This window comes from Lolium perenne, chromosome 1 (genome assembly GCF_019359855.2).
Source record: "Lolium perenne isolate Kyuss_39 chromosome 1, Kyuss_2.0, whole genome shotgun sequence".
Lineage (NCBI taxonomy): Eukaryota > Viridiplantae > Streptophyta > Magnoliopsida > Poales > Poaceae > Lolium > Lolium perenne.
In genome coordinates, this window is record NC_067244.2 from 14,261,181 (window position 1) to 14,268,617 (window position 7,437).

A 7,437-nucleotide genomic window follows, 5' to 3' on the forward strand; every position below is an offset into this window, starting at 1 on the left:
CAAATCGCTGTAAGGTGTTGCGACGATATTAGTTTGGTCACATATAAAATTTCAGTTAGGCTAAGTGTTGATTAAAAGGTAGCACAATGAGCTAGAAGAAGTCTATGCTAGATTTAGATGAGTTCTAAATATTGTGACGGATTCTACAAACGAAGGCAGAGTATGACATTGTTTTGACAATGACTGAGGAGTTTTAAGTCGAGGAGTTCTTTGAGAACTTGGTGTAGTTTCGACAGTGTCGGACATTTGAAGCTATATTGTGTGTGACAATATTAGTGACATATTTCAGACCGCGGAATTAAGGTTCCACCAGAAGACTGAACATACATGATTAATGCCAACTCATTTGGAAAATGAGTGATGCGTTGAGACGCAAATGAATTGCAAAATACATACATTTCTGAGCGTGTCAGATCCGTTGACTGAAACCTCTCCCGTGAGCAAAACATGATAAGCACCAGAAGGCCAAGGTGTTATATCTTTACAAATGTAAACTAGATTATTGACTCTAGTGCAAGTGGGAGACTATTGGAGATATGCCCAAGATGCAATAATAAAGTAGTTGTTATAATATATCTGTGTGTTTATGATAAATGTTTGCATACCATGCTATAATTGTATTAACCGAAACATTGATACATGTGTGTTATGTAAACAACAAGGAGTCCCTAGTAAGCCTCTTGTATAACTATCTTGTTGATTAATAGATGTTCATGGTTTCGTGATCATGAACATTGGATGTTATTAATAACAAGGTTATGTCATTGGATGAATGATATAATGGACACACACCCAAATGAGCGTAGCATAAGATCAAGTCATTAAGTTCAAACTGTTATAAGCTTTCGATACATAGTTACCTAGTCCTTCGACCATGAGATCATCTAAATCACTTACACCAGAAGGATGCTTTGATTACATCAAACGACATTGCGTAAATGGGTGGTTATAAAGATGGGATTAAGTATTCGGAAAGTGTGAGTTGAGGCATATGGATCAAGAGTGGGATTTGTCCATCCTGATGACGGATAGATATACTCTGGGCCCTCTCGGTGGAATGTCGTCTGATTAGCTTGCAAGCATGTGACTAGGTCACAAGAGATGACATACCACGGTAGGAGTAAAGAGTACTTGTCGGTAACGAGGTTGAACTAGGTATGGAGATATCGATGATCGAACCTCAGACAAGTAAAGTATCGTGTGACAAAGGGAATCGGTATCGTATGTAAATGGTTCAATCGATTTCTAAATTATCGTTCAATGTGTGGGAGCCATTATGGATCTCCAGATCCCGCTATTGGTTATTGGTCGGAGAGGACTCTCGAGCATGTCTGCATAGTTCACGAACCGTAGGGTGACACACTTAAGGTTTGATGTTGTTTTAAGTAGATATGGAATATGGAATGGAGTTCAAATGTTGTTCGGAGTCTCGGATGGGATCCAGGACATCACGAGGAGGTCCGGAATGGTCCGGAGAATAAGATTCATATATAGGAAGTCATTTTTCAAGTTTGGAAATGATCTGGTGCATTTATGGAAAGCGCTAGAATGTTCTAGAACCTTCCGGAAGAAATCATCATGGAAGGTGGAGTCCCGGATGAACTCCACAAACCCTAACCAGCCAACCAAGAGGGAAGGTAGAGTCCATGGTGGACTCCACCACCTTGGACGGCCAAGGAAGAAGGAAAGGGGGAGTGCACTCCCCCTAGGTTTCACCCTTTGGTAAGTTTTTGAGTTGGACTCTTATTCGAATCTTTGGGCTAACCCTTGGGGTTCCACCTATATAATGAGGGAGAGAGGGAGGGGCTGGCCACCACACCAGCCGCACCACCCAAGGGCATCAAGGCCGGCGCCCCTCTCCCCAAACCCTAGCCGCCCTCCTCCTCCCGCTTCTCCCGTAGTGCTTAGGCGAAGCCCTGCCGGAGATCTCCACACCACCGACACCACGCCGTCGTGCTGTCGGGATTCCGAGGAGGATCTACTACATCCGCTGCCCGCTGGAACGGGGAGAAGGACGTCGTCATCAACACCGAACGTGTGACCGAGTACGGAGGTGCTGCCCGACTGTGGCACCGTCAAGATCTTCTACGCGCTTTTGAAAGCGGCAAGTGATCGACTACATCAACAACGAGATCTAATCTCGTAGGCTTTGAAATCTTCGAGGGTTAGTCTCATGATCTTCTCGTTGCTACCATCTACAAGATTGGATCTTGGCTTGTTATTCGTTCTTACGGTAGGAAATTTTTTGTTTTCTATGCTACGAATCCCATCAGTAGGAATATCCTCAAGATGACGTATTGTAGAAATGTAAAACTGTGCTTTTGGAGTCATCTGGATCCGGCTTATGGTGCGACCCATAGAGACTTGACAAGATTCCGGTAATTTTCTGTACGATGGTTCCGACCTGAAAATGAAGATGTGCTTGCAGATGCATCAAGATAGCCCTGGATGAAACAATACACAATACTAAAGTTGTTTGTATCATCAATATGTACAACTTTAATACTAGAATCACCTTGATCCGACCAACCGTCTAGCCCATAGAGCCATGACAAATCCGAGTAACCAAGTCTCGTGTACGACGGATCCAACCGGAAGTTGAATATTTACCTAAAGACCTATCAATACAACCTTTGATGGTAAAGTGATAAACACCAGAGTTGTTCGCACAAGTTTTATTTTTGCAGCATCTCCATCCAAGATGCAGTTATTTGATGGTAAAGTGATAAACACGAGAGTTGTTCGCACAAGTATTTTTCGAGAGCCAGGACGAGAAGCGGGATATCTAGGATTTTTGAACGGAAACTAGTGTCTTTTTATTATATGGAAAGTGCAAAGGAGACCCTTATTTGTACGGGAAGACTAGCCGCCTCATATATACGTGAGAGGTGATGGCCGACTGAATAAAAACAATCAAATCTATCAATTATTACACTATTTCATGTTCATCTATCCCTTACCCTTGTACCTATGCTTCTCATTCTTCGTTAGTTTGCCCATGGTGGCGAGCTGCGAATCCACGAGGCTCTAGGGGGGTCAGGCCAACTGAGCGGCCCATAGTTGCCGGAACCTCCGACGGGGTTCCTCCCGAGGAACCGAGGCTTCGAGTCTCAAAGAGTGCTTCTGGATTGTCATGTGTATCGCACTTCCTGATAGCCTCCTTCGATGAGAGTTGCGGCGTATCGCCCCCGGCGTCAAGGGTGCACGAGGGCATGCTAGTGTGAGCTGGTGTATTTCCGCCCTAGCATCGAATGCAACAACTTTTCGGCATTAGCCAAATATTATATGGTCTAGCATCTAGTTGGAAACTTCCAGGCGTAACAATTACACATTCCAGGCGTTGCGCAACTGGGAAGAGTAGAGGGGTTATATGACATGTGGTGGAGGCTCACACGGAAATCTTGTTGTTCTACTTTTCCAGCTCATGGATGATCAGTCTTACCAAGTTTATCAATTAGAACATCTTTAATGGTAAATAATTATGCTAGAGTTTAGTTTTAAATGTCCATGCGATCTAAAGAAAACAATAGTACTCTCACACCACGTTATTTTAGATATATTTTCTAGCAACTAGTCCTCGAATTATATGGTAAACAAATTTAAATAAAACATGTAGCGATTGGGAGCACAATACTGAACCGGTACCTCCAAGGAGAGGCAATCAGAAGGCGGCGGAAGCCACAAAACCCATCTATGGTTCCGTCATCCCGGTCCGCTGCGCCTCCATGGCCTTGAGGCCTTGGAGGTGTGGCGGACCACGGTCCCTCGCCTAGCGGGGAGTTTTCATTCTTTATTTAGTTTGCTTTTCATTATTTTTTTCAGGATGGTGAGGCGGCGGCTACATCTTAAAGTCAGAATAAGCTCCTCTCCGTCCTATTCGCTCCGGTGGTGCATCTAGCGCCGACGAGGGCGTGTGGTGTTGTGTGCCCATCGGATCTCCTGGGATCCGGTCGGTTTTCGTGTTTACTAGTGTGGTTTCATGTCAGTCTCTCCATCTACGGTTGTCATCATTGGTAATGGTTGCTGCTCTGGTGTGCTAGTTCTTTGGGACCTTAGCACGACGACATCTCGTCTGTCTACCACAACAAGCTCTACTACGACAAGCTTTGCTCGGCTCTGGCGATGGAGGGGCGAGGACAGTGGCGCGCCTTGGGTTGTGCTAGTGTATGTACTCCTCGCTAGGTGGTCCAAGTACCAATTTGTAATTTTCTTTACTTTTAGGGATATTTTGTGGCACTACAAAGAGGTCTAGCTTGAATTTCTGGGTAACTTCTTTCAATTGAGAATGGAATTTTGTAGCTCGAGCTACATGTAGGCCACTTTTTGAACCTACGAAAATTTCATTTTAAACATGTTAATATTTTTTGAAAAAAATATGTTGACGCAGAGAATGTTAAAATCGATTGGTGTGTAAATTATCATATTGAAATATGTTGTATTTTGGTCTCAGAAAAAATAACAAATCTTGATTTCAGCATTGGTGAACAGTACACTAAAATCTAGATTTCGTCATTTTGTAAGACTTTGTTATTTTTACTAAGGACAATATATGATGTATTTCAATCTAAAAATTTACACGCCGATAGGTTTCAACATTCTCTATGTCTACATATTTTTTCGAATTTTTTTGAAACTTTAAAATTAGAAATTTTGAAGTTTGAAAAAGGAAAAAACAAAACCAGGCTACATTTGATGTTTTCGGGTTTCAATTTCGTTATTCTCTTAATCGAACTCAACAAGTATTCTGTATAACATGTAAATTTGTAGAAGATGCGAACTGAACATGATCAGGCATAAAGAAAGTGAGGAGTAGGTGTCGGGGCGTCTGTCTGCAGCTGCTGTCGGTGGTGGGTGGAACCTGCGATGTCCGTGTAGTTTTTGCAGCAGTAGCAGAGGTCCCAACGGAAGAGGCTGCAATAACCATGGACGAGGCCGAGGTCCTGGCAACACCGCAGGCACTTGCCAGACCCTTTATAGCACTTGAACATGCAATTCAGCTCTGGCACGTCGCACAGCACCACGCCCCTTACCATCATATGCGTTGTCTCCACTGTATGTATGCACCAAACAAGATTTGAACTAAATCCATGTGGCAATTTTAAAATCTTCATAGAAACTTTGAACGAAATCTCAATGCTTACCGGAGGCGATGAGAAGGATGACCAACATGAAGAAAACTTTCTTGCCCATTTCGTTATTTGGTGGAACACCAAGTGAATTCTCAATGGTACAAGTGATCGTTGGGAGTTGAATGCTTAGGCTAGGTGGTACATTTTATAGGAGAACATGATGCAAAAAAATTGCATTCATAAGGGCGTGTTTGACACTTACCAAATTAATAGTCACAATACTTTTTTGGGTTGTATTATATCAAGGATAAATTTTTACCATGGAAGCATTTTAATAATCTAAATCTCATCCATCCTTCGCAGATGTATTTAGATTTGGACGTATCTATGCATGATATAGTGTATAGATGCATCTAAATCTAAATAAATTTGTGACATCCTTTTCGAGAGGGAGGGACAACTACTAGTAAGAGGGAAGTGTTTGAAAAGGATTCGTTTCACCTTCTTTTAATAGATAGATAATATTAATTACTGTTATCATATGTTTACTTTTTATTTTCATTAATTTTTTGTAAAGCTCCTTAAAAGCGCACCATAGATACATAGTCCCTCCCTGGCGAAATAGAGGATGGTTAAGCTTTCTAGTACAAGTTATGTCATGTTATAAATCTTTTTTTAGAAAATACCCCTCGCGTCGACACGGACACTTGTTCGCTCGTTAAAGCAGACACACACACTCCCCCTCATTACCTTCTATCTTCTCCGGGGAAATCAGGATTCCTCGGATCCAGTAAGTGTAGGATGCAGCTCTCCGGCCCCTGCAATTGTGCCGTTTTAGATGCTTAAGATAGGTGGTATATATTTTATTTATAGAGGAATGCTTGGAAAAAAGTTATATTTATTCTTAAGGGCGTGTTTAACATGCACCTAAATTAGACTCAGAATACGCTCCTCCTCATATATCAAGGATATGTATACCATGGAAAGCATTTTAATTATGTAAATGAGCTACTATACTACGAAAAGGGAAGTGTATGGAAATGATTTTTTCACTCCTTTTCATTAATAGATAATATTAATTACCATTATCATATATATTTAATTTTATTATCATGAATTCTTCTTAAAGCTCCTTAAAAGCATAACATGGTTTATTTTTTTAATGAGTTTCATTAAATTTTATGATATATTTCAATTCAATGCAATTTATTTAAACGTAAACCCAGATCTATTGCATGTTGTCGAAGCCGCTCCGGACGATGTCATCACCGTATCTGACTTTGTCATCGCCATCGTTAGAGGAGAAATGCACCATGATTATCCTACAGTCAGCTGCTGACCATTCATGCACCCATTTGTTGGTGGCCGGCGATGCCATTTCCTGCGATGCACGGAGGATGGCTATGTGCCTGGGCTCATGTGGCTCCGTGTGTGTCCAACATTGTCCGATTCATTTTCTTTGATCTTGACATCTGCAACTTGTGATGTATCTAATTTTCGCTGTGACTCTCAATTCTTGACGTGTGGTTGCGTGAATGTGTCCATCTTTTTTGATGAAGAACAAACTCATGTATTAACATGGCTAAGGAAAATGATCATATGCTTATTTTCTGTTGTCAACATGTGATCATTTTCTTAAGACCTTGTATCTAGTTTACAGTTTGTGCCAATGATGTGTACTGAGATCAAAATCAGGAATTGTGTGCTAAGTTAAGTCTATGAACATCAAAATCATGTGTTCACCATTTATACATGTTAATAATCAAAATCTGGAATTATTGTGCTAACTTTAGTCAATGTTTATTACTTATGGAATCAAATCAGTATTGGTCCTTGTAAAAATCATGAACCATAAGAACTAGTGCTAATTTGAGCATTGTTCATATTATTATGTGCATGGTGTATTGTAGGTGCGGTCTAAACTCTGAAATTTAAATATGGGTAGAGGCACAGTGTCCTGTTGGATGCATTGATGCATGATCAGAGTGAGTCTGTCATGAGCCACGGTTGTATTTACTAGAGAGACAGAATGATCTCCTTCATGTGAAATACGTCACTTGAATACACTAGTTTGACCAATCTTCTTGCACATTTTTTTTGCACAAAGAAGGTGGTATTCCATTAGTAACAGGTGACGGGTACAAATTGCAAACAGGCCCTTTACAACACTTCTGGTATTTTAGCTCTCCGTACTAGGGTTTTCGGGGACGAAGGAATAAATAGGCGAAGGGGCAGCGTTGGGGGAGCCAGGGGCTCCCTCCCCACACCTTGGCGCGGCAGTGGGGCCCCCCGCGCCTCCCTATGGGGTGGGCCCCCTACTGGCCTTCCTCGACTCTTCTTCTGTCTTCTGGACAGTCCGTGGAAAATA